At 37.7% G+C, this 19,473-nt stretch overlaps 1 long non-coding RNA gene across 3 annotated transcripts in view; it reads right to left on the bottom strand.

The window, feature by feature from the left end:
* Positions 1-387: 387 nt before the first annotated feature.
* The window catches only part of LOC104873460, a 138,451-nt gene continuing 119,365 nt past the window's right edge, over positions 388-19,473 (bottom strand). For all 3 annotated transcript variants that reach the window (XR_783481.1, XR_783482.2, XR_783480.1), the window contains exons 2-3: positions 16,934-17,141; positions 388-521 (exon numbers count right to left, since the gene is read on the bottom strand). This is a non-coding gene — a long non-coding RNA (uncharacterized LOC104873460). The remainder of the gene's footprint in view (positions 522-16,933; positions 17,142-19,473) is intronic.

Here is a 19,473-nt window from a genome sequence, read left to right as displayed (position 1 = left end):
CCTGGCTCCATCTGCCCCAAGTTCTTATCCCTGGAGAGCTGTGCAGCCGCCTGCTCTCCTCCTCAGGCCTCTGCTCACACAGCCCTGTCAGTCACATCTTAGACCACCTCCATTTCAAAAACCACTCAGTATCCCTCACTGTCCCCTTTGCCTGAACATTTTTCTCCTTTTCATTTAAATTTTCTGATTTCTAAGTTATTTTTGGTTTAGCTGTCTCTCCTCATAGAAAACAACAGAAAAGCTTTCACGATAGCAGAGACTTTGTTTATTCACTGCTATATCCACAGTGCCCGAAACAGTTCTTGTTGATGATATAATCAATGATCACTGCTTGTTTAATAAATGTACAAATACATTACTTTATTAAGACTTTCTATGGCACCTGATTCAAAGTGGAAACTACATACGCTGAAGCTCTTTGATTTTTTATAGTTATTACTGCATTCCGTGTGTTTCTGTTAGCTCTGGAGAGAGGTGCATCTTCTTATTTGAAGAACTGCATTCCACTTTGGAAATGAAGCCTTCGGAGAAAACAGGAAAGACAGGCCTCAATATTTATCCCAACTAGGAAAAGACTGAGCTGGGTAGGTCACCTTAACTAGACTATTAATCTCATAAATACAATGTTACTAAGACTTAGTGAAATAGAACAGTTCTGTCTAATACAATACCTGCTAACCATGTATTGATATTCAAATTTAATTAAAACTAAATAAAATTAAAATTTTAAGTGCTTAGTGGCCACAAGTCACCTAGAGATGACCAATGTAGAATATTTCCATCACTGCAAAAACTTGTCTTGCAGAGCAATGAACATGAGTTTCACAAATACACTAACATTGGAATACTGTCCTCTGATGAGATTTCCCTTGGGGAGCCAAAGAACACAAGTTAACAATGAGAATGTCTGTCTTAAATATTATCATTGTCCATTACCTTAGGAAGGGGCAGATCTTAGGAAACAAAATCATGGATGTTCATTCCAGAACAATGCAGGAAAGTAGGCTTGTGAGTTCAGTGCCTGGACTTGAAGGAGCCATGAAAACTCAGGGACACTACAAGGGTGGGAGAAAGCTGAGCTCAGCTAAAGAAGATGATCTGGGACCTGGACAGGGGGCAGAGAGCCTTCTTAGAGGTCAGTCTAAAACTGTGCATTTCAGGAGATGAAAAGCCAGCACTGAGGTCAGCAAGGAGGATAATCTTCTCCTGTGAAGCCAACTACAGTTTACAAACAGACACAATTTGTGATCCACACCAGAATATGACACAACCTAACAGGAGGCACATGTGAAAAAAGTCAACAAAAAAGTTGTGTAAAGGAAGGAAACGCAGAATGTGACAGAGGTGCTGAGGTCTTACTATCACGTGGCCAGAAGTGTTTCTGATTAACATCTGCCTACAAGATGGTAATGTCTTTTGTGAGGAAGGTGTAACTATAATCAGACACTCAGATGAGATGCATACATCACAATAAAATACCTGGTCTTCTCCCCATTGCACTGCTTCATGTTATCCCAGTAAGCCTTTCTGATCCAGGTGGAAAACAATGTCATTAATAAGTTGAGAATAGCTGGAACCAAGTCCTGCCCGGGTTCATTTGAAAAAAGGATGGAATATGTTGGCCAGCAGCCTGACAACAGGGGAGTGCTGGAAAATACTATTAGGAGAATAAAGTTTGGAGAGGAGGTGGGACAGGCCTAGTAGCCCTCTGGATACAGACAATAACAAACTCACAAAGATTCTAGGGAAGGAACAATGGGCCCAGCTTCTTGATTGAAAGGATAGAAAACAATTTGGAGCCATATTTTTAAGTAGTCACAATATTTACTCATTTTGGCTTTGCCATCTCAAGAGCTGCTGGGCCTCACTTCCAGCAGATGCCTAATTGCTGGCATGGTGGTACCCAACATGAGCCTGGCTAGTTGGTAAGCATATATAGGATGCCCACTGTATACCTCTGGAAATACTTGAATGCCTCCCAGGAACCTAAGTTCCTATGTGGCAGGGAGAGCAAAAGGCAGAGAGACTAGCTTATTCTTAGTAATTTAGCTCTATTTCTAAGCCCAGGCTTGCGGGGGGATAAAAAAAAACCAGAGCAAAGGGTAGGGGCAACATGGCTTGTACATAAGAACAGTCAGACAAAACAGAGCAACCAGGGTAAAAATCCACAGGGACTACAAAAGACCAAAACTAAAATATCACTTCATGCAATGCTACCCATTTCTGGATGGCTGCAGACTGCAAACTAGATGAGCTATTTTGTTCTGTTGAACTAAGAAAACAAGCTGTGCTTTACAAGCCAACTCTAAGCCAACCTTGAGTCTTCTAAAAAGAACTGCAAGTATGGTGTTCTTTGAAATGCCAGCCACAGATGCTCATGGAAATGCAAACTTCATGTGCAGCAGCAAGAAAAGGACTTGAAGTTAGGAAATGGCTTTTAAGCCACACCCCCTCACATCTTCAAAAATAAAATAAACCACTCAGAATTTATTTCAAACATTTGATTGTTTGGCTGAGAGGGAATCTGAGCCAAAAGGGAAAAAAAGTAGCCCTCCTCAACAAAGGATAAATATCGGCCCCATAATTTATGGAAAATGAAACCCTCCAAGCCTCCGTCTATTGGCATAGGCTGCTAGTTTATCTAATTAGATGGTTATACAAGTAACCGAATGCCATGTCTCTTGCCAACTGACCCTATTCCCATGACCTTCCCAGACTTCAGGGAACAGGATACTTGAGAAAGACATTGCATTTTTAACCTAAAATACATATCTTTATATGGAAGATGGTTAGGTGGTAAGGGCTTTTCCCTTGATCACCTTGCACCAGGAGAACTATGTACTTTGAGAACTATGTGTGAAAAATTTAAGCTCCCCTGTTTTAAAAGAAAAGGGCAGCCAGCCTCATTACTTTGTCACTGTCACAGCAGCTGAATTTTGCATGAAATGTGTGTCCCTGTTTATGCTGCTTTTAAAAAGTCCAGAGCTAAGCATTTCCTACTTGTTTTTTACTACTAAACTTTTGGCTCTCGAGCAAGGCTGAGCCTCCCAAGTTTTCTTTGGGCACTCATATAGGGAACCATTATGGGACTGATCAGTTTTTGGAGGATACACAGGTGATGCCTGAATGAAAGGTTTGATGCTGCCTTACCTTATGTACCCATGAAGCTTAAGGATGATGGATGCGTCCATGCTAATGCAGCTCAAATGACCCTCCACAGTCAGAATGCCCTCTCACTTCTTCCCCCCTCAGGGTCCCTTTTGTCAGTCTTTTAAAAAATTATTTCACCCATCTTTCTCTTCATTATCTCTTTATTTAGTATTATTTTTTCTGACTTCACCTTTTTAAACTATTTTATGGAGTTGTATTAAATATAAAAAGGGAAATATTTGTTCAGGACCCATGAGACTACCTCTCCAATCAAAATGTAACATATTCTCCCCACTCCACGAGGGCCCCTCCCAGTAAGCAGGTAATTACAGTTTTGACTTTAATCAACATCGATTAGTTTTGCCTGCTCGTGAACTTCTTATAAACTTCTTATAATTATACAGTCTTTATAGCTTTTTGCCTCTTGCTTCTTTCATTCATCAATATGACTAAGATTCATTCATGTTGCTGCATGTAGCAGCAGTTCTCTTTCTTACATTCTACCATATGAATATGCAACAGTTTATCTAAAGGCATTCTAATGCTGCAGATCCAATTCTGTAACAATGTATTGCCGAATGTGCCCTCAGTCTTTTTTCTCCATTTCTTTCTTCCCAGATCTCAGTTTTATTACCAAGTTATACCTAGATCCTTCTAGAAGTAATGAACCATACTAGGCTCTATGATGTGGGTAAATGAAGAAGATATATTCAAGCCTTTGATGATCTGTCCTGAGGGAGATCTCAGGGCTTTTAATGTCTTCTGAATGCAAAAAATAAAAAATAAAAATAATGTCTTCTAAGTGCAACAAAAGAAAAAGAGAGGAGGAGAAGAAGGAGGAGGAAGAGGAGGAGGAGGAGGGAGAAGAGGGAGAGAGGGAAGAGAAAGGAGAAGAAAATTTATTTCCTTGCGAATGTTGGTCCCTTTCAAAGCTTAACTTTATATGTTCAACTAATGGACTTTTTAAAGCACCTATTACATGCCAGGAATTTTTTAAATGAAACATCAAATAAGACAGAAAGGGACACACTGTTCTAAAGATAACCTTCAAAGAAAATATCAGATGGTGATAAAAGCTGTAGAGAAAATTGAAATAGGACAGGGAAAAGCCTCTCTGAGGAGAACACAGAATGACAAGAGCAAGCCAGTTGCAGGAGAGTGGGGCGGGAGGGGGGACATCAAGAGGAAACAGATTCTAAGCAGGCAGGACCACTAGGTTAATGCTTTAAGTCAAGAATGAAAAACAGAAGGAAGGCTCATGAGATTATCATGCAGCAAGCAATACAAAAACAACACCAAATGAGCACAAAGAGGTAAGCAGGGATTGTGGTGAGTAGTTTAGATTTCATTCTAAATATAGAGGGAAGCAATCAGAAAAGGAAAGCAACACTGGGAATTGAACGGAAATGGCTTGAAAGAGGGTAGAGAGTAGAAGCAGGACACTAATTAAGAGGCCACTTCCTCAGTGATAGATGATAATATCTTGGACCAAGATGGTAGCAAAGGAGCAAAGAAGTGGACACAGTCCAGAAAGCCTCAAAGGGAGAGTCAACAGAATATCCTGTGCTCAAGGTGTACAAGGGGGTGATCAAAGCATACAATGAATGTTTATGTTTTTTAAAATGTATTACAGTAAAATCCACATTATCATGACTCTCCCTCAAAGTACTTCCCTTCATTTGGAACACACTTATCCACCGTTCCTGCTACTCTGTGAAAGAGTTCCGGAAGTCCTTCTCCCCTGTCTTTATGAGGCATGGTTAAAAAGATATATGGTGTGTGCTGCTGCCATGTGTCATCCAATGAGAAAGGCAGGCTTGTAAAGACATAACAGTTGCCCTCATCCTCCTTACTGACTGGATCTGGCACTGTGCAACTTCTGGCTCTTTCCTAACATTCAAATGATTGTGAAAGGTAAATGTTTTCAACTGATTCAATACACTGAGGCAGCCAGGACAGTGCAACTAAAGACATTAAGAAACAGGATATCCAGGACCACTTTAGAAAGAGAACTATGGTGTGTGTTTGAAGCAAGGCAGAGTATTTTGAGGAGGGATTAATAGCATTGTGTCTTTACTGTAATATGTATTTTATTTAATTTAAAGAGCCACTGTATTTTTCTATCACACCTCATACCATTATTGCCCAACAATTTCTGTCTTCTCCCTATCTCTTAGTTAAGATCCTCTCTATCTTCCAGGATGGTGGAGGAAACAATATAATGTTAAAAGAAAAAAACCCTGCCTCATAATAATAACTTCTATTGGCCTATAGCATGCACAAAGTAATCTCACATACACATTCTCATTTGAGTCTTACTACAATTTTATAATGGAAGGAAGAAGATATAATGACCTTAATTTTACAAAGTAGAAGCCTAAAAAATTAAAGAGTGTAAGGGACTAACCCAAAGATTCACATTTACTAAGTTGGGAATTCAAGATTTTCATATATCTTTTTGACATCTGGCCCTCCACAATGTTTTCTAGGGAAATTTGCCCTAATAGTTACAATAAATTTTATCTTTTATTGGGTGCTTTTTCGGCCTGACACTGTAGAAATTCATGACATATATCATCTCTTTCAATCCTACAATGTAGGTACCATTATTGCTAACCTTATTTTGCAGACCTATACATTAAGTAAACTTTCAAAGCTTTCACAAATGTTCAATGCTGAAACTAAAATTTCAGCCAAGACAAATTCACTTCAAAGCCTATTTGCCCAGTTATAACACTGAACTATTATAGCTAGAATAAGCACAATATATTGAAAAGCCTATTTGGAACATCCAATGTAATAACAGAAAATAATTTCAGATACTAATATTCTTATAGAGCTTTTAACAGTGCTGGACTAGTAAATAAATACCCAAAGATTTTGCACCTTTTGCTCCTCACCAACAACACTGAGGAATCTATTTTTCAGCCTCTCTCTTAGCCTCTGAAAAATGCTTGAGATATAAGATCCGATGATCTTCCAGTTCACCATTTGATCCCTAGCAACATTTATCTATAGCCACAAGTGTAATTAGAGATGTGTCAAAATATCAGGACTGTTGGAAGTGTAGACTTTATCGTTTGCTGAAAAAATACAAAACATCCATTACAGAGCCAATACTACATGCATATAAACATTGCTTGAGGACAAGTTAACAATGGCTGTGCCAATTCGCTCAGATGAAAACAGGTATTTGTGAGCTCTCCTTCAAGGGATGTCTTGCTTTTCTTGTCACTGGGAAAAATACTGGACACCTGTCACTAAAAGGAGGAGACATTTATTTTGGCTAACTGTGCAGGAGTGTTGGTCTTTGCACAGTTGGCTTGCTTCAGGCAGAAACAGTACTGTGGAAGGGACTGGTGGGAGAAAAGCTGCTCATCTCATGGTGGCGGGGAAGCAGAGAGAGTGAAGCAAGGAGTAGGAAAGGGAGATACACTCTTCAGGCCATGCCCCTAGTGACCCACCTCTTCCTACCAGGTCCCACCTCCTTATAGTACATTCAGCTGTAAATCCAGTGATGAATATAGTGTCCCTACGATCCAAACACCTCCCCCAAAGACCCACCTATAAGCATGTGAGACTCGGGGTGCATCTAGGTATAAATCATAACAAGATGTCTTCTGGCATTTATCAAACATTACCTTACATTCCTTTAAAAAACAGATTCAGGAATAATAATTCTAATTAAAATAATTTTAGTCTCATAAATCCTACATCTGGTATTCAAATGCACTGTATTAAATTTCATAAAGTTAGAAGAGACCTCAGGGACTATGTAATGACCTTGAATTATAGACAGAGATGCTTAGTTCCACCAAATTTACTGTGTCCAGAGAGACTCCAGTGAACTGACAAAACCAAGACTATGGCTCTGGCTTCTGCCTCTAAGTACTGATGATGTAAGTAAGATGATGTTTTGCCACCTCTCTTGGTGTTTACTTTACCAGCACATTAACAGCCTCTCTCTCTAAGAAAGAAAACTATTTAAAAATTTAATCTATAGCCATCTACATAACCATGTATGTAGTGATACAGTTATCTATATGAACAGATTTTTATATATTTTGTAGATGAGTAAATTATCCAGATCAAGTTCAAATGCAGCTGCTTCAACTCCCACAGACAAAATGAGTTATTCTGTTATTGTGCTCACAGAGAGTTTGGCTTATTTCCTAATAGATATCATATTGTGTTCTAATTTTTCTATTTAAACATCTGCCTCCTCTATTGAACTGAGCTCATCAAGGCAAAGATCAGTTTAATCCATCTTGTACACGCTAGCATTTTACATAAAATGTTGTTAGCTTTCTGTCACTATGACAAAATACCTGAGCTATACAACTTATAAAGAGGAAAGATTTCTTTTGACTCATGGTTTCAGAGACTTCAGTCCATATTTACTTAGCCACATTGGTTCTGAGTCTGTGATGAAGCAGATTATCATGGCAGGGAACTCGTGGTGAAAGATATCTGCTTACTTCATGGCACCAGGAAGCAAAAACAGAGGAGGGACCTAGATCTCACTGTCCTCTTAAGGAACATGTCCCTAATGCCCTTATTTTCTTCCACTACATCTCAACTCCTAAAAGTTGTACCCCTTCCCCAATAGCACCACAGGATACTATTAAATCCCTATCACTTGAACACTTGGAGAATATCTCAATTCAATCCATAACAAATACACTCAGTAAAACAATTTATAAAGGAATGTGTGGTTGAATTAATTGATTATTAGAAATTACCTTGTCCATGCTCTAAACTCAACATGATAGAACAATTAATGTATTAATATCATACAATAATACCTTCACATAAATGCCATAAATAAATCAAAGTATACAGTTGAAGAGATTTCTGTGGGAAGGATAGGGATTGTATTAGTCTGGATCCAATAAAAAATTGGGAAACAAACTACACAGTAAGATTAATACAAAGAATCATTAATGTACTATAGGAAAACAACTAAAAGAATATAAAAATAATTCTGAAGGATATCTTGCCTTGAGAGAGAGCATCTAATGAAGGAAGAACTTGGAAGGTGTTCTCTTCCTCCAGGCTGTGCTTCAGGTATTATGAAAGTGTGTCTTAAAACTGGAAGGTGAACAAGTCTGCTGGGCTGCCTGAGCCTGGGCTGGCCCAGACTGTTAAGCAGGCAGCAGCCCTTCAAGGGAAGAAGAAGGGATACCAATGGGGAGGAAGAATGGGGATACCAATGCAGGTGCAAGGCCCTAGAACACATGCTGTCCACATCAGAAGAGCCATGAGAAGCAAACCTCTGAGTTAAAAGCCAGCTGAAGTTGGTAGGAGGACATACAAAAGCCAATCCAACTGCAGTGCAAACATAAGGTCAAGAGCAAGCCTTCTCAGGAAGGCCTGAGTAAGACAGTACCCAGGACAGGCTATAGTTGCAAAACTGCCAAGGAACTGCACCCCCCCACCAGGGCACAGCTGGGAAACATTACTACCTAGTATCTCCCCATGCATACCACATACAAACCAGGAACACAAAAGGGAAAAAATGCTACTAGAACAATGAAGAGAAGTCACCTTCCTCCTATACTATTGCTCTTAATATCTTTGTCACCATGTTCACTGAGAAGTGCTAACAGCCCAGTCCTCTAGTTCTGTCTTCTCATCTGTAAAATGAGGACATACGTGTGGTGTACATATTAAGTAAGATAATGTGGATACTTAGCACAGGGACAACATATGTGTGGACCATAGAAGAGTGCCTAGGATATATAAGAATTCCATAAATGCTTGGCATGTTCTATTTCACTGCCTGAAAATGCAGAACTGAAACCAGGAGACTCAAGTTCTCAGCTGCTTTCAACTGATTCTGGAATAGGGAGAAGACACTCTCTGCCTGGACCATAGTTCCTGCTGTTGTAAAATGGCCCTTTCGCACCTTTTAACTTCCCATGTTCCCTTCTTATATCCATACCTGAATTCCATATCTTTGGCTCCACACAAGAGAAACTCACCTGAGGATCTATAGTGAAACTAACTCTCAAAACCATTAAAAGATAAGAGAGTAAAGTGAGTGGCTCTCCAGAGAAATGTTAAATACATTTACAAGACAAAAAGAATCATTCAATATTACCATTTTGCCAAGTCCACACATTTATAAAACCTCAGTGATTTTTTTTTTTTCAGAACAGACCTTGCTCAAAAACAACAGAAAAAGTGGGAAATACTGTATTTGTGCTCAGGTAGATTAGATAATCTCTTGTGAAAGATGGTAAGAGGGACATGAAGAAAGTTTTATTACATTAAAATTATTATGTCTCCTTACTACCCTCACATACCTGCATCTACACTGCCTTTCAGTTATTGATAGGAATAGAATTACTCTTCTTGAATTGCAAGCACAAATGGGAAAAATGTTGTGTTGTTATAACTGTGGCCACTATCTTGCTGTATACTCACATACCCTCGGCTTGGTCCTCCATGGGAGAAGAGCAGCTGGGATTTTTCAAGTGCCCCCTTCTTACCTGGGTATGATCCATACTGAGGTTCCCAGCTGTATGACCTCATTTAACCTTAATCACCTTCCAAAGGCCCCCCTCTCCTAATTCTACCATACGGGGATGTATTAGCCAATTTTCCTGTCACTAGGACACAGTACCCTACACTCAAAACTTAAGGAGGAGAGATCTAACTTGTCTTACAATTTCAGAGGTTACAGTCCATGGTGGATTGGCTACAAGGCAGGAAGATGATGGCAGAAGGGCATGATGGAACAAAACTGCTTAGTTCACAGAGGCAAAGAAGTAGAGTGGGAGGACAGTGGCAGAGAGGAAGGAGAAAGGGACCAGATATAGACCCCAAAGTCACGCCTCTGTGATCCACCTGGACACACCCAAAAGTGTGCAAATAATTCCCTGGGTGGATTCCAAAGCCAATCAAGTTAACAATCCACCTTTACTATCACAGGGGAGTAGGGCTTTTATATATGAATATGGAAGGAGATACATTCAACCTGTAACAGTTGGATATTTTGAAAGCCTGGGTTAGATAATTATAAAGTTTCTTCCAAAATCCTTAGATTATCTGGGAAATGATAGCACATTTCAACTAATAGCAGGCATTATTCATTAGGAAGCTCTGGTGGTGGGTAATAAAGCCTAAAACAAACAGGGCACAGGAAAAGTCATTTTTTCAAGACATATTCAAAGGGAACAGGGCACTCCATCTAGGACAGCTGAGGTAGGATATAATGTGAGTGGTGGAGCAGTACTTCTCAAATTTTAATATGTGTGTGAGCCACCCAGAGTCCTGATACAACTTTACAGAGCAGTAATGGTGTGTGACCAAGAGCAAAATAAGAATTGCAAAAGAAAACAGAAACTTTTGCAAGGAATGGCTACAAAAAATACAACAAAATTTCCTCCAGATATTAAAGAGAAATGAGTTATTCTCTGACCTGTTGGAAAAAAAGCATATTCTTGTTAAATTGATATTAGGATTTTTCAAATAAAATGTTATAACTTTGGAAGGAGAAATATGTTTCCAATATTTCTTCAGTAATAGTACATCACTTTTCCTTCAGCATAGAAAACACAGCATCTAATTAGTACTGTTCTTTCATTTTCTTATACTCACTTTCTATTTCCCTGACACTAGATTTCAAATTAAACATAAAGAACAATTTTGAACATTCAAACCTTACCAAAAAAAAAAAGAAAGCTTGATTGATTCAAAGTTTTATTTTATGTATGTTCAATATCCCAGTAGTCCTATTTCTCAATCAGAATTTGAATAATCTTTACAACATGTATTCCCCCAAAATCAGATTTAATGACTCAGTAGGTTCAGAGAGAGAAATAACAGCTGCAGCTCATCCCACTGTGCTATTCAGTAATGACAATGTTATACCACATTAGCAATTGTGACATTAATAAAAAGAAGCCCACAGGATTAACCAAAGACAGCTGACTTTAGTCAAATGTAGGTCAGGATTTGTTTGCTCAGAAGCTGGTAATAAATTCCCAGGTAAGTGCTCTCATGTGTCACACATATATGTCAGGAGCATAATTTCAGCCATACTAAATGATTCACATTTTTAAGTTTCTGTAAGTCATTTCTGAATTATTGTTAAGCATTTAATTCCACTGCTGGGCCTAGAGGCTCCTTAAAATTATTAACTTATGTGACATTACAGCATGTTTTTCCTTTTGGCAAAGCTGAAGAACACCTTGGAGGGTTGCATATTCACCTTCCAGATACTGAAATTCTTACTGGAAGAGGCTCAGAGGTCATCCCTCATTTACAGCATAATTATGGATAAAATAGCGTTGGTGCTAAAATAGCCATCTGTAATCACAAAGTTGCCATTGTCACAGGGAATATCAGTGTAAGCTTAATGTTAATATTGCAATCTTAATGAAGTCTTGTGATAGGCTTTCTACAAACAAGAAATCCAGAACTACACAATCCTAAAATATATTTAAAATATTAACACTTTGAAAAACAGTTCGGTAGTTTCTTAAAAAATTAAACATATCTACAATACACTCCAGTCCAGTAATTATTCTCCCAGGTGTTTTTCTGACAAATGAAATCATATGTCCACAAAACAGACCTGTACCAAAATGTTCATAGCAACTCTACTGATAGTGGCCCAAAACTGGGAACAACCCAAACCAACAGGAAATGAATAAACACATGGTGACATATTTATACACTTGGACCCTACTCAGCAATAAGAAGGAAGGAACCACAAATCCCTACAAAATCATGGAGGAATCTCTAGAACATTATGACCAGTGAAAGTAACCAGGCCCCAAACAGACATATTGTGTAAATTGCCTTTATGTGACATTCCAGGGTAGCCAAAACCAATCTATAATGGTACAAATCAGGGCAAGGCAAAGATTGTATGGAAAGGGCCAAGAGCACTCTCTGGGATGATGAAATATTCTATATCATGTGGGGTGGCATTATATAGTTGTATGTATTTATCAAACTCATGAAATTATGCATTTAAAATCTGTACATTGAGAGTTACATCTAAATTGTACCTCAATAAATAAAATATATGCAGGTGTTTTGTAAGTGGATCAATTGTATACTTAAGCTATATTGAGTCAATTACCCTTATTACATAATTAACCATCACACATTATTAAGTCTTTTAAATATGCACAAAAAACACCAATACAATGTACCAGAACATATGGGGCACAATAAAAGCAGTTCTAAAGAGGAAATTCACAGCTGTGAATATTTACATAAGAAAAACATAGCAAGCTAAAAGAAAAAAAACCCTAATGATGCATTTCAAGAAACTAGAAGAAAGAAAAGTCCAAATCTAGTAAAACGAAGAAAATCATAAAGATCAAAGCAAAAATTAATGAGACTGAAATTATAAAAACAATGTGAAGAATAAAGGAATGAAAGAGCTGGTTCTTTGAAAGAATAAACAAAATAGATGAATCCTTAGCCAGAAAAAAGGAAGAGACCCCTATCAATGTGATTAGAAATGAAAAAGGTGAGGTTGTAATGGACACTGGCAAAATCGAGATCATTAGTGGCTACTATGAAAAATTGTGCTCCAATTGGAGAATCTTCAAGAAATGGAAAAAGTCCAAGACACATATGAATTACCAAAACTGAACTAGGAAGGTATAAAAGTGTGAAACAATCCAGTAACAGGTAATGAAATTGAGGCAGTGATTAAAAAAAAAACACTTATATTCACCAGTGAATTATATAAGACCTATATCTAACTCTAATGCTCCTCAAACTCTTCAATGAAACTTAAAAAGAAAGAGTACTTCCAAACTCATTCTTGAAAGCTAGTATCACCATGATTCCAAAAATTGACAAGGAAGAACCCAACTGAAAAAGAAAACTACAAGTCAATTTATTTAATGAAAATCCATACAAAAATCCTCAGCAAGATACGGGCAAACAAAATGCACCAAATCATCAAAAGGTCATACATCATGACCAAGTGGGCTTCACTCCACAGATGCAAGGATGGTTCAATATACACAAAACAATAAATGTAATACATGACACAAACAAAAGCAAGGACAAAAATCATATGATCATCTCAAAGGACATCGAAAAAGGCTTTGACAAAATCTAACATCCATTCATAATAAAAATACTGGAGAAAATAAATATAAAATTACTTTATAGCAAGTCAATATATTAAATGGGAAAAAGCTGAAAGCTTTTTGAAATATTAGCTCGAGAAATAAGGCAAGAGAAAGAAATAAAAGGGATATACAGGAAAGGAAGAAGTCAAATTATTACTATTATCAGATGATGATTTTTTAAATAGAAGTCCCAAAAAATTCTACCAAAAGACTTATAGAATTAATAACCAAATTCAGTAGTGTTGCAGGATATAAAGTCAACACACAAATATCAAATGCATTTTTCTATGCAGTAATAAACTCACTGAGAAAGAAATTAGGGAAGCAATACCTTTAACAATAGCATCAAGAAAAATGAAATGCTTCAGATTTAACCTAACCAAGGAAGTGAAAGTCCTCTAAAATGAAAAACTACAGTACTCTGAGAAAGGAGATTGAAAAAGACATCAGAAAATGGAAAAATGTCCCCTGTTCTTGGATAGGCAGAACCAATACAGTTAAAATGGCCAAACTTCAAAAACTGTTATACAGATTTAATGCAATCCTGAGATCAAAATACCAATAGCATTACTCACTGAACTAGACAAAAAATCCTAAAATTCGTATGGAACCAGAAGAGACTAAGGATAGCAAAGGCAATCCTGAGCAACAAGAGCAAGGCAAGAGGCATCACAGTCTCAAAATTCAAGTTATATTACAAAGCTACAGCGATTAAAAAAAGAAGAAGAACTTGTGGATAAAAGGAACAGAACAGAGGATGCAGAAACAACTCCAGAAACACTTACCTACCTGATGTTCACTCTCTGATAAAAGGGCCAAAAACTTTCCCCGGAGGAGAGACAGCCTCTTCAGCAAATGGTGCTAGAAAAACTGGCTATTCACATGCCAAAGATTGAAGGTAGACTCATATCTCTTGCCATGTACTTAATGAAAATCAAAATGATTCAAATATCTAAATACAGTATTAAAACAGAAAAACTTAACCTGCTACGAGATAAGGTAGGTAAAACGCTTGAGGTCACAAGCAAGACTTCCTGAACAGAACCCCAGCAGCTCAAGACATAACATCAAGAATCAACAAATGGGACTCTATCAAGTAAAGTTTTTTTACACAGCAAAGAAAACAACCAAGAGGGTTAAGAGACAACCTACAGAATGGGGAGAAAAAACATTTCCAGCTACACTTCAGACAGAGGATTAATCTCTAGAATACATAAAGAACTCCAAAAAAAATTAGACTTTCATCTAGAATAAAAGATTCAATGAAAATAATGAGTAACTGAATAAATCGACATATCTCATAAGAAGTACACGTGGCCAACCAATAAGTGAGAAAATGTTCAACATCACTTGCCATTAGAGAAATGCAAATTGAAACAACACTGAGATTCCATCTTATTCCAAAAAGAATGGCCATCATCAATAATTAAAATAGTAACGAATGTTGGTGAGGCTGCGGAGAAAGAAAGCCTTCTACACTGTTGGTGGGAATGTAAACTAGGATAGCCACTATGGAAATTAGTATGGAGATTCCACAAAAAATTTAAAATAGAAATTCTGTTTGATCCAATACTTCCCAAAAGAGCAAAATACATAATATTATGGTGATACATGCATATCCATATCTATAATAGCAAATTCATAATAGCTAAACAGTGGAAGCAGCATATATGTCCATCAACAGATTAATGGATAAAGAAAATGTGGTATTCATATACAGTGGAGTGTTGTTTTGCTATAAAGAAGGATAGAAATAATGCACCTTTAATACATGTTAAGTTAAATAAGACACACAAATATAAATATTGTATTATTTCTCTTATATGAGGAACCCAAGGTATAAATAAATTAAAGGTCAAGCTAAAAGACAGACATTAGGAAATAAACAGATATATCATTTTAAAGTTGGAAGGGGAACAAGAGATGTTGAGAGCAGGGAGATGGAGGAAGGTAAAGGGATATAAAAAAGGAAGATGTGTCATGTACACGTACCAACTACCAAAAGAGAATGTTTTCAGTCAGTATGTACCACAAACATGTGCTAACAAAAAAAATATATATATGCACAAATAGAAGGGTTGCCTGCAGCAGTAACTAACCCAAAATTCCCCCAGTAAGGATAAGCAACATATTTAATAAGAGAAGTAAACATGATTTCAAATGGCTTGTGCTTCAATTCCTTCTACATGCAAATTGCATAATTCGAAATCTCTGAATTTATAAATTGGAAAGATTAGAAAAATATCAACGGGCATAAATGCAACTAAATACTTAAGGCTAATTTATATTAATGTGGAGGATTAGTTGTAAGATAAGCCTAAACCATTAAATGACTCAAAAATCACTTGAATTTCTAATACTCCACAGAGTCCAAGTGACTCAGTACAAATTTTGGCCCTGCCACCAATATTTTAGGCCCCTGGCAAGCTAAGGGATCCCTCACTGGTTTTCCTAATTCTACTATCTTCCTTTGTTAAAGCTACTGTGGTAATCTTAAAGCACAGCCCGAGTATTTTATGGCATTCATCGCAATCACACTCAGGGTCAGCCTTGAATACCTACCTAGGTAATCAAAGACAGATGCTGCGGTGGCTACAGTCTGCCCTGTCCGATACCTAATCTCAGGACCTTGCGTCTTGGCCTCCCACCAGTACAAAGAGCTCTGCACTGAGCAGCTGAAGGCTCTCCCATTCCCACCATTGGGCCTTGGCTCATGCTGCCTCTCCATTTCAACTTTATATCGTTCACTTACCAGCTCACTTTATACCAGTGAGCTTTCAAAACTCACTTTAACTGTCACCTCTTTTTAAGGAAACTGCTACTTTTCCTGACTCAGAGTAATCCTTTTTCTTATAAATTCTCATCACATTGTGTGGCTGATTGATCATACTCACAATATCTATTCTATATTGTGAAATGGTTTGAATCTAGCATCTGAAAGAAACACATAGTTTCAAATCTTAGCTCCCCAGATAGCAGAATTTAGGTAAATTACTATTTGTTTCCATTCTTCCATTGTTAAAAAATAATCCCTCTTTTGTATGACTGTTCTCAGTAGGAAATTAGTAGACATAAATTACTTAATCTAACACACATTTTAAGATCTTAATAATATTTACCTCCAAACCTGCTGGCTAAAATAGAGTAAGTTCTCTAAGTTGACAAATTATATTCTAAAAATTGAGAGTCTTTGTAAATGCAAAATTTTGATGAATATCAAGATATATCAAAGAGATGGAGGTGAGTAATTCATGATGCTATTTTCAAAATATTGCATAAGTCAGGTTGTAGAAACTACAAAATGGTGAGATTGAATCTTAATTTGAAGAAGGGAGAATCTGGTTCAAAGAGAAAGAAAAAGGAGAAGTAACCCAGGTTACAAACAAAAACAAAAACACATAACAATACCAAGATGTGCACAGGAATAGTCATAGCAACTTTATTCATAATAGTCAAAGACCAGAAACAAATGTTCACTGGCAGGGAAATGAATAAACAAAGTATGTTATATTTCTACAACAGAACACCACTCACCAATAAAGAGGAACACACTACCAAGAGAGTAACAACATGGATTAATTTCAAAATCCTCATATTGAGTGAAGAAAATGAATACAAAACAAGCACACCCAGTATAATTCTACTTACATAAAATTTTAGAAAAGGCAACTCACCTGTCATAAACCATGGGAAGTCAGTTCTACCTGGGGGTTGGGGTAGAGAGTAGGTGGATTACAGCCTTGGGAGGAAGTCCAGGAGGTGGTGCTGATGTTCTGCATCTCGTTTCAGCGGTGGCTTCAAGGGAGTATACATAATTCTGTCAAAATTCATCCAGTTGTATACTTTCAATGGGCATGATTTGTTCTTTACGTCAAGAAGAACCTAAAAGATGAGGTAAAGCTGATTGGGACACAGTATAGTGTCAGTAAGAAATTATCACATTTGTCTGATACTTTCTCTTTCTTCATCAGGGACCCTGGGGTGCAATATCCAGGAAATGCAGCAGACACAGTATCTGGGTCTCAGAGGGATGTTGGAAGAGATTCTTCATGATATTGTGTGATCCTATGGTGTGTGATGGCCCGGGTACAATAATCAGGAAGTTAAGATTCCTGTGTCATCCTAGATTTTGGGTTCTGTGTTCAGCCTGTTTAACTATTTTGTCAGTTATTTGGCTGAACACCTACAAGGGCTCAGCCATCAACTTTGTATTGACCAAACGTTAGGATGTTGGATGAAAGATGAGAATCTAAATCATCTCGACAATTTAGACCAATAGCTTAGATGTAACAAGGTGAAGCTTTACAAGGATAACCATAGAAGAGCTAAGTTGAATCTAAAATTTAGCTTTCCAAGTACAAGACAGAGATAGCATGCCATACCTGCAGGATATTAGCAAAAGCTGTCTTCAGGTTATAATCAACAATAATCTTGATGTCAAACTACAATAAAATGTAACACTTGAAGAAGTTAACATGACTGTGAGTTGCATCAAGAAAGTTATAAGCTTTACTAGAAAGGAGGTAAAAATCTTCATAATAAGCTTATGTTTTGAAATATTGCATTAAGTTCTTAGTGAGATGCTTAGTGAGTGGTGAAGATTAGAATTAAATAAAAGAAGAAAAAAGGAGTGCTTTTAATATGTAAGTTCCTTAAGAACAAGGCCTCAGTGGTCTCAGCATCACCAGCACCTATCTCAACTCCTAGCATAACTATAATTATTGCTTTCAGAGTAATTGGATTGTATATTGATAAGACTTGAATTCATATCATATAAGTAATGGGAAAGTAACATAAGCTTTGTAGCATAGAGAATAGAAGACAAAGGAGTCAAAAGGAAGCATGATGGATGGAGGAAAGCATAGGATACACTTGCAGTCACTCTGTAGGTTAAGAGAGAGCTACAAAATCTTTATCACTTCCCTCCATCAAGAAGTTGATTGTATCACCTTGAATCTAGGCAAATCTGTCACCACTTTGACTGAGAAAGCAAAGAAAAATGATGCTATGCTGTTCTAGGCCCAGTCTTTCAGAACACTGGCAACTTCCACTTCCTCTTTCTAGGACTCTACCCACAATGTATATGCATAAGCAGCTGCAAGGACAGGCCCACAGGTGGCAGAATTAAGATAACCAGTCAACAAAACAAGCTGATAGCTCCCTGCCAACAGGTGACACCAACTCACCAGCCCATATAAGTGAGCCAATTGAAAGTGGATTCTTACCTTATGAAGCTACCCAGGTGGTACCACATGAAGCAAAACTTTGCCTTCCCCACTGATTTTTGTACAAAATGATTAGTAAGTGAATTGTTGGTACTGTATCAACCTGAAAGTGTCAGGGTGGTTTATTATGTGGCAGGAGAGGGCTGAAGAGCTTTCACATGCATGGCCCATGGGTTAGAATTAGAACCAATATGCAGAATCAGGACTGATACCAATCACTTGTATTTCACTGAGAAGTCTGGAACCTTAATGATAAGACCAGATAGAGAAATCTAAAGAAAGAGCTAGACATGTAAAGGTACAAGATCCCAATGATGAATGTAACTGTGCTGTATACCTAAAATGTGCCAATAAATTCAATGAGAAAAGAAAAATAAAGAAAGAGCTAGAGTTGTGGAACTTCATCTGACTTCAAAGAAACAAGCCAAGGCTCTAGATTAGAGTGCTCAAAGGAGAAGTGGTTACAACAGTTCAAGCTCAGGTGGCATCAGTTCCCAAAGGTTTTTCTATTTGCTGGTAGTTGTGGCAACTCAACTCTCTGAAGGGAGAGCCATACGCGTTGAACAAGATCCCATCCATCCAATGCCTGGCAATAGAGGGACAAACAAAGACTAGAAAGCTTCCCAGTTCACAGTTAAGGTGAGATTCAGAGTGGAAAACCAATCCAAAGGGTACTGGAGTGATCCTCAAATCCAGAGAAAAGCAAAGGCAGAAGGGCTATGCACTCAGGGACGGGTTTTGAACAGTGTAGTTTGGAATGGGATACACCTTAGACCCACTGGACCTCACATGGTTTGGATCCCACCTTTGGGTGGGAATGCAAACCCTAATGCGCCACCTGGCTGGGTTAGGATGAACTCATTACCCAACCAGGTAAAGGATGTCTAAGAGGCCCAGGGATTTAGCTCAGCGGTTTGGTGGCCTGCCTTGCAAACGCAAGAACCCGAGTTCAATCCCCAGTACCAAAAAAAAAAAAAAAAAAAATTGTC

The sequence above is a fragment of the Fukomys damarensis genome, unplaced genomic scaffold (genome assembly GCF_012274545.1).
Source record: "Fukomys damarensis isolate Sample0158 unplaced genomic scaffold, DMR_v1.0_HiC HiC_scaffold_28, whole genome shotgun sequence".
In the NCBI taxonomy this organism is placed as follows: Eukaryota; Metazoa; Chordata; class Mammalia; order Rodentia; family Bathyergidae; genus Fukomys; species Fukomys damarensis.
Note: the sequence above shows the minus strand (reverse complement) of the source record. Positions and strands in the feature narration are given on the sequence as shown.